The sequence below is a fragment of the Canis aureus genome, chromosome 37 (genome assembly GCF_053574225.1).
Source record: "Canis aureus isolate CA01 chromosome 37, VMU_Caureus_v.1.0, whole genome shotgun sequence".
Classification (NCBI taxonomy): Eukaryota; Metazoa; Chordata; class Mammalia; order Carnivora; family Canidae; genus Canis; species Canis aureus.
Window position 1 is genome coordinate 23,348,174 of NC_135647.1, and position 7,178 is coordinate 23,355,351.

A 7,178-nucleotide genomic window follows, 5' to 3' on the forward strand; every position below is an offset into this window, starting at 1 on the left:
CAAGACTTCATATCGTTCATATTGTTTTACTGGAGAGTTTTACCAAGTAAATGATTTCACTCAAGGAACAAATTATTTCATTCTTAATCAAGTTAATGCATAGTGTAGAGAAGGGGCTTCACTCCCCAAATCACTTTTTTGAAATTAAGCTCATATTAAATTCTGACACGGACAGAAGGAGAAAGAAAATCATAGGCTAATCTAATTCATTAACATAAATGTAAAACTTTAAAGTCTTTTTTTTTTTTTAGGACTTTATTTATTCTATTCATGAGAACCACAGAGAGAGAGAGAGAGAGACATAGGCAGAGGCAAAAGCAGACTCCATGCAAGGGAACCCGATGTGGGACCCAACTCTGGGACCCCAGGATCACGCCCCGGGCCAAAGGCAGGCGCCAAACTGCTAAGCCACCCAGGCGTCCCAAATGTAAAACTTTAAAACCAACTACTAGCGAACAGAATTCATCAAAAGATAAGAAAGATAATACATAATGGCCAAAGTAAGTTTCCCAGGAATGCAAGGCTAGTTTAAAATTAGGAAAACGATCACTAAAATTTACTATATCAACAGATAAAAATTAAAAACAGGATTATCTCAATATATAAATACAAATATTTGATACATTCAACAACTATTCATCATACTAAAAGTGAGTCCTTAAAAGCTTTCACATTAAGATTAGTAACAAGATAAGGATGCCCATCTATCATACAGAGGTGTCCCTAAGTACAAAAAAAAAAAAGGCAAAAATGTACAAGAATTGAAAAAGAGGACATGAATGATCATTATTCACCAATGAGTGATGCTGCTGGGCCTAAGATCACCCTATGCATTCCCATGATTTGTGGGAAGGCCAGGGAGAAATTCTGACAAGGGAAAGAAACAGAGATGGTAACAGCAGGAGGAGGGGACAATTCTCTTCCTCAGTTTTCTGAAAACTGCCATTGGACTGGGTTCTCTGCCCAGCGCTTGCACGTGAATACATGTAGATATGTAGATGACAAGAGCGCAGAACAATCCGAAAGAAAATATTACGACACCAACAAAATCATTTTTTTTCATCTCTTGTTTCGGTCTTCAAGTCTTATGCTTAGCTTGTACTTTGTTGTTGGGAACGGCAATCCATCGAGGGTGCTGAGCTCCCTGCAGATTCCTGCCAAGTACGCTGAGAACGCTTGCGTGCTCTCTGCCTGGGCTGTGCTGTTAGCTCATCAGTGGATGAGCTAACATCTCTCCCCAGGGAAGAGCAAGCTTGTTTCTGCTTTCTGTAAAAGCAGTGAACCCCGAAGCTTAATGTTCCTCTGCTGAATCGCAGCCCTGTGGTTGTGGAGGCACCCGTGGAGGGCCTTTGCATTGCCTTCACAGGACTTGGGTGGCCTGCGCAACCAGCACAAGAGGATATGATAAGCTCTACCTGCTGCTTTTGGTGTGAGTAAAGAATGAAGCTCTTTGTCTCTGGCCCTAAAGTCTCATGTCTTCTGTCAGCAGCCATGAAACAGGATGTAATAGACTAACTTGTTAGCTTGTAAGTAGGGTAAAATCCTAAAACCTGCCCAGCTCTTGACAATTATGTAGTCCTAGTTTACTGATTTCTTGTGTGCAACACTCTCCATGACCAGGTTGTATAGGTTGTGCCTAAGAACACATGGTTTTTCTGTTAAGTATGTAATGTTACATCAAATATGACATAATTTGCTTAATCCAGCCTGATGAAGTTTTGGAATAAAGGTGAGGTCCAGAGCCAATGACCAAGAAAGGATTCTTGAGACGTCTTTGGTGCAAAATGGTGGTTTTATTAAAGTGTGGGGACCAGACCCGTGGGCAGGAAGAGTGGCTGCCCCGGGCCTGTGAGGGGGAGCTGACTGTATACCTGTGAGTAGGGAGGGGTGTGAGGATAGCGTCCTCTCTAAGGAATTTTGGAAGCAAGGTTTCCAGGACCCCGAGGGGGCTGCTACTGTTGGGAAAGGTCGCTTATTACCGTCTAATAAAACCTGAGTCATGAGACCCTTCAGATGTGTATCCATGGGCCATATGCTTGGGGGATGATCGCCAGCATGTATCTTGGGGGGTAGAGATAAAGGAACTTTCTAAAGGAATTTCTATAATATGTAGACTTACAGGTTCCTGGGGGTCGGGCTCAGATTGCCTGTTGTCCTCAGCAAAGTATGAACCTTGAGGCAGTTGAGTCCGTAGAGGAAGGTCCCTCTGCCTGTTTCAAGGACTTGTCAATGTGCTGCCCTGGGGTTGTGCTTTGTCCTCAGCTGGCCCTGCTCCCCCATCACAACCCATATTTATTATCCTTTTCATTTAAAAAAAATCTATAACTTAGTGATTTTAAAAATAATTTCTTAGGACAAATTCTCAAGAATGAAGTTAAAGTATTGAATGTAATGAATATTTTCTTTATAATTTGTCCCATTACTGCCTGAAAGAAAAAAATTAGTAATAGAATATAGCCTACAAAAGACTCATTTCATTTTTTTTAAATTTAAATTCAGTTTGCCAGTATATAGTATAACACCCAGCTGGTGCTTATAACAACCTCCTTAATGCCTGCCACCCAGTTACCCCCCGCCCCCAACCTTCCCCTTCCTTTTTTTTTCCCCCACCTCCCCTTCTGCAACCCTTTGTTAGTTTCCCAGAGTTAGGAGTCTCTCATGGTTTGTCTTCCTCTCTAATTTTTCCCACTCAGTTCCCTTCCTTCCCTTATGGTCCCTTTCACTATTTCTTATTTTTCACATATGAATGAAACCATATGATAAAAGACTCATTTCAGATTGAAAATGAGGGGGTGGAGAAACATTTATTATGCAAATGGATGTCAAAAGTAAGTCAGGATAGCAATACTTAGACAAATCAGACATCTTTGATTTTGTATTGTTTTTATGTTGCTTTGGTATCAGGGTAGTACTGGACTCATGGAATGACTTTGAATGTGTTCCCTCTACTCTAATTTGTAAGATTTTGATAAAGATTGTCAGTAATTATTTTTTTCAGTGTGATAGAATTCACCAATGAAATCATGCAGTCTTAGGCTTTTCTGTGCTGGGTGATTTTTGATTCCTAATTTAACTTTCATTCTTGTTATTGGTCTAAGAAGATTTCCCGTTTCCTGGATTCAGGATCCATGATTTAATCTTGGCAATTTGTGTGTTTTTAGGATTTATCTGGGTTTTTTCCCTAAGTGATCTGAATCATTAGTATATAATTGTCTCTAGTAATCTGTTATCACACAATGTATTTTAGTGGTATCTGTTGTATTGTTTTCCATTTCTCCTTTTGGTTTTTGAATCTTCTTTTTTTTTTTTTTTCTTAGTGTAGTTAAAGCATTGCCAATTTTGTTTCTGTTTTAGGAGAAACTAGTCATCACTTCCAATGTTAGGTCATTATTTATTCTGGTCTCTTTTATTTATTTATTTTTCTTTGATATTTTCTTCCTCTACTAAATTTCAGTTAAGTTTCTTCTTTTTCTAGTTCCTTGTGGTGTCATCTTAAGTTGTTTATTGAAACTTTTTTTCTTAATACACTTCTTAAAGCATTTATAGCATAGATTTCACTATAACATCTGCTTTTGCTGTATCCCAGAGGTTTTAGAATATTGTATTTTCTTTCCTCTTGTTCTGACACATATTTTGATTTGCTGTTTGATTTCTTATTTGGCCTAATATTTGTGCAGTACTGTGTTGTTTAATTATTTACATGTTAAATATTTACATTGTGGATTTTCCGGCTTTATTTTGTTCTTTTAGTTTTGTACCATTGTGGTTGGAAAAATATACTTGGTATGATTTCAAAAAAAGAAAAAGAAGATATAGCTCTATGGTTAAAAATAATCATAAGTGGAGCGTGTGTTTCATGAAAGCACAGATTGTATCACAGGGATTTGATTCTAGCTGTCTTCTTTTTTTTTTTTTTTTTTTAAGATTTCATTTGTTTATTCATGAGAGACACAGAGAGAGGCAGAGACACAGGCAGAGGGAGAAGCAGGCTCCCTTTGGGGAGCCCAATGCAGAACTTGATCCCTGGACTCTGGGATCATGACCTGAGCTGAAGGCAGATGCTCAACCACTGAGCCACCCAGGCGCCCTGAATCCAGGTATTTTAAGAGTAGCCTTTGAAGACTTAGAAAGATTTGATTTTGTAAAATATTAAACATACATAATTCATGAAAGCTATTTACCATTTGGGTTACTTACTTATTGTGAAAGCTTTATGCATATTATGAATTGTAGCTCCTGGGTCAAATTAGGAGATAGAGAGCACACATTAGGAATTTAATGTAAAGAATTGTGAACTATGATAATTGTGAACTATGACATAAGATATAAGACAACCCTGTAAGCTTCCTTTGGGCTGAGAGACAGTAAGAACCACAGAAAGGCGGACACTGGTTGGGTTCAGACCTGTTGGAGAAAGTGTGGCAAAGAAATTCACTGCTTTGTTCCCACAGGAGCTGAAGTGGAGGTGCCGAGAGGGCAGGAGACTTCCCCGGGGGTGCAGGCAAGCGGCAGCATCTGCAAAAGGGGGCTGTGCTTTGCCTGCAGGGACTGCGCTCAGGGTGTCCTGCCCACGGCCAAGCGGGCAGTGTGTCCCGCCTGCAGCTGCACAGGCTCCACTGGGCGTCCTGACGCCGCACCATGGACGCGGCCCAGGGCCTCTTCCTCTGTCCTGGCCTGTCCCCCCCGAGCCTCCACCAACCAAGCTTAGTATCATACTTGCTCTGGGGGAGAAAATGCTTAGGGAATTCTGCTCATCACGCAGCAAATACTAGAGGTGGCACTGGGGCCGAGAGGCAGTAAGCGGAAGTCGATTCAGCCAACTGTTCTGGAAGGTTTATTTGACCGTAGTCCCATCGGAGCCCTCTTCGGTGGGCAGAGTGGGGGGCATGTCACTGCCCGAAGTACCGGGCGGTGGGCAGTGCACAGTGGGCAGGCTCTCCGTCCCCTGCCTCTGGGCCCGCACTCCCGCTACCCTGCCTTCCATCGTCTGGTGCAGCAGCAGGCCACGCTCATCTGGGCGCCTTCAGCTCCAGGGAAAGGCCGCACACGGTCCCAGAGTCGGTCAGAAAACAGCTGCGAGGGGGCTCCTGGGGGGCTCAGCGGGCCAGGCCCCGGCCTCTTGGCTTCAGCTCAGGCCCTGATCTCGGGGTGTGAGACTGGGCCCGCGGCAGGCTCTGAGCTCAGCGGGGGAGGCTGCTTGGGATTCCCGCTCTCCCCCTCCTCCGCCCTCCCCTCGCTCGCTCGCTCGCTCGCTCTCAAATAAGTGAATGAATAAATAAATAAAATATAAAAAAGAAAGCAAGAATAGAAAAGAACTGGCTAGGGATCCCTGGGTGGTGCAGCGGTTTGGCGCCTGCCTTTGGCCCAGGGCGCGATCCTGGAGACCCAGGATTGAATCCCACGTCGGGCTCCCGGTGCACGGAGCCTGCTTCTCCCTCTGCCTGTGTCTCTGCCTCTCTCTCTCTCTCTCTCTCTCTCTGTGTGACTATCATAAATAAATAAAAATTAAAAAAAAAGAAAAAGAAAAAGAAAAGAACTGGCTAGAAGCTGTCCCCTGCCACGGCCTCCAAGCAACCAACGCCCCAACGCCTTTCCAGCATGGTTAGGGGCCAGTTAGCTAAACCAACGCCCTTCAGTCAAAGGCCAAAAGGCACCGGATACACAGGTTTTCCAGTGAGCCAGCCGCCTCAGGTCTGATTCGCAGTTGGGGGGTGGGCACCGGGCAAGAGGGAAGCCGCTGCCCGTGCAGAGCAGCCCCGAACTCCAGGCCTCCAGGCCTCAGAAGCATCAGCGCACCTCCTTCCTAAGCAGGTGCAGGGCTAGGGCCTGGTGTCCCGTACGAGCACCCCAGGTTCTGTATGAGCATCCCGCATGCCCGCCCTCTAGGATGCAAGCACCTGGCTCACATACCTGCGACCGGGGCGTCCTTGGGGTCCAGCGCCTGTGTTGCCACCTCTGCGAACGTGGATCCATTTGGCAAACAGCAGAAAACAGGCTCTGCTTGGGCCCCGTCGGAGAAGAGCCAGCGACTGCGCTCGGGGGGCCTCCCTGGAGGCACCGGCAGCAGCCCCAGGCCGAGACTAAACAGGGCAAGCCAGCCCACCGTCTCCCACACCTGCAGCTCCAGGGCCCAGGTGCTCTCAGGGACCCCCCAGGGCTGGCGCTGTGCCTGGGGGGTGGGGGAGGCGGAGGTGGGCACGGCGGGGCCCTGAGCCACAGCTGCAGGGAGAAAGCCAGGGCCTCTGCGGGGACCCCAGGGTGCAGCGCTTGGCTCCCTGGCCCTGCTCGGGGGGCATCTTCGCTGCTCCTTCCGCGGTCAATGGACCGAGGGCTAGTTCATCCTGGGGCAAAGCAAGCACTCATCAAAGGGCAGAGTGACATCCCACACGAGGTGTCCATAACAACCCTGGAGGGCAAGTGCAGGTCTGTATCCTTGGGGGACGGAGGCAAACGGACATTCCCCGCCACACGTGGTGGTTACCCGCGCACCTGTGTGTACCCCGTCCAGGTGAGCAATTCATTTAGAACGTGGCCCGTGTGCTCCCCATCTGTAGGTATTTAAGGGACCAGCATTGCACATAATTGCTTGATAAGCATTTATCGGATATAAAATAAACTTATTTAGTAGATTGGAGGTTTAACTTGAAAAGATGGAAAAAAAAAAAAAACCCGTAGGGATTCTCGTTTTACAGAACGTCTAACCCAAGTATTCCTGAGCACAAACCTGAAGGAAGCCAGATCCACAGCATTCTGGCGGCTCGAAAGACAAGCTCTCACAAGCATCCTGTCCAACCAGCCCCTGGGGACAGCTGCGCGCTGAACCAGCACGAGGGGCCCTGGCAATGGCAACCCCAAAGGAGGCGCACTTGGCCAAACTGCAGCCCAGTCAGCCAGAAACGAACGCTGGGGCTTGCCGGGAACCCTGTCCGCACAGCTCATCTCTACTCCATCTAGGGGAGCTGGTGACTACTCAGCAGCCTTCGAGCCGGCCTCTTTCAACAAGCAGATCAGAGAGGTTCAACATCAACCGGGCTGTCTCCCTCCTCCGATCCCAGGGGAGCCGTGGCCGACGTGCCCACTGATGAGGTCCCCCAGCGAAACCTCTTTCTGTGACATCCAAGGAAGACTGTTGGTCGCCGTGCCGGGCACTGGCTCCGTGAGGGCTGTCGTCTGCCCAG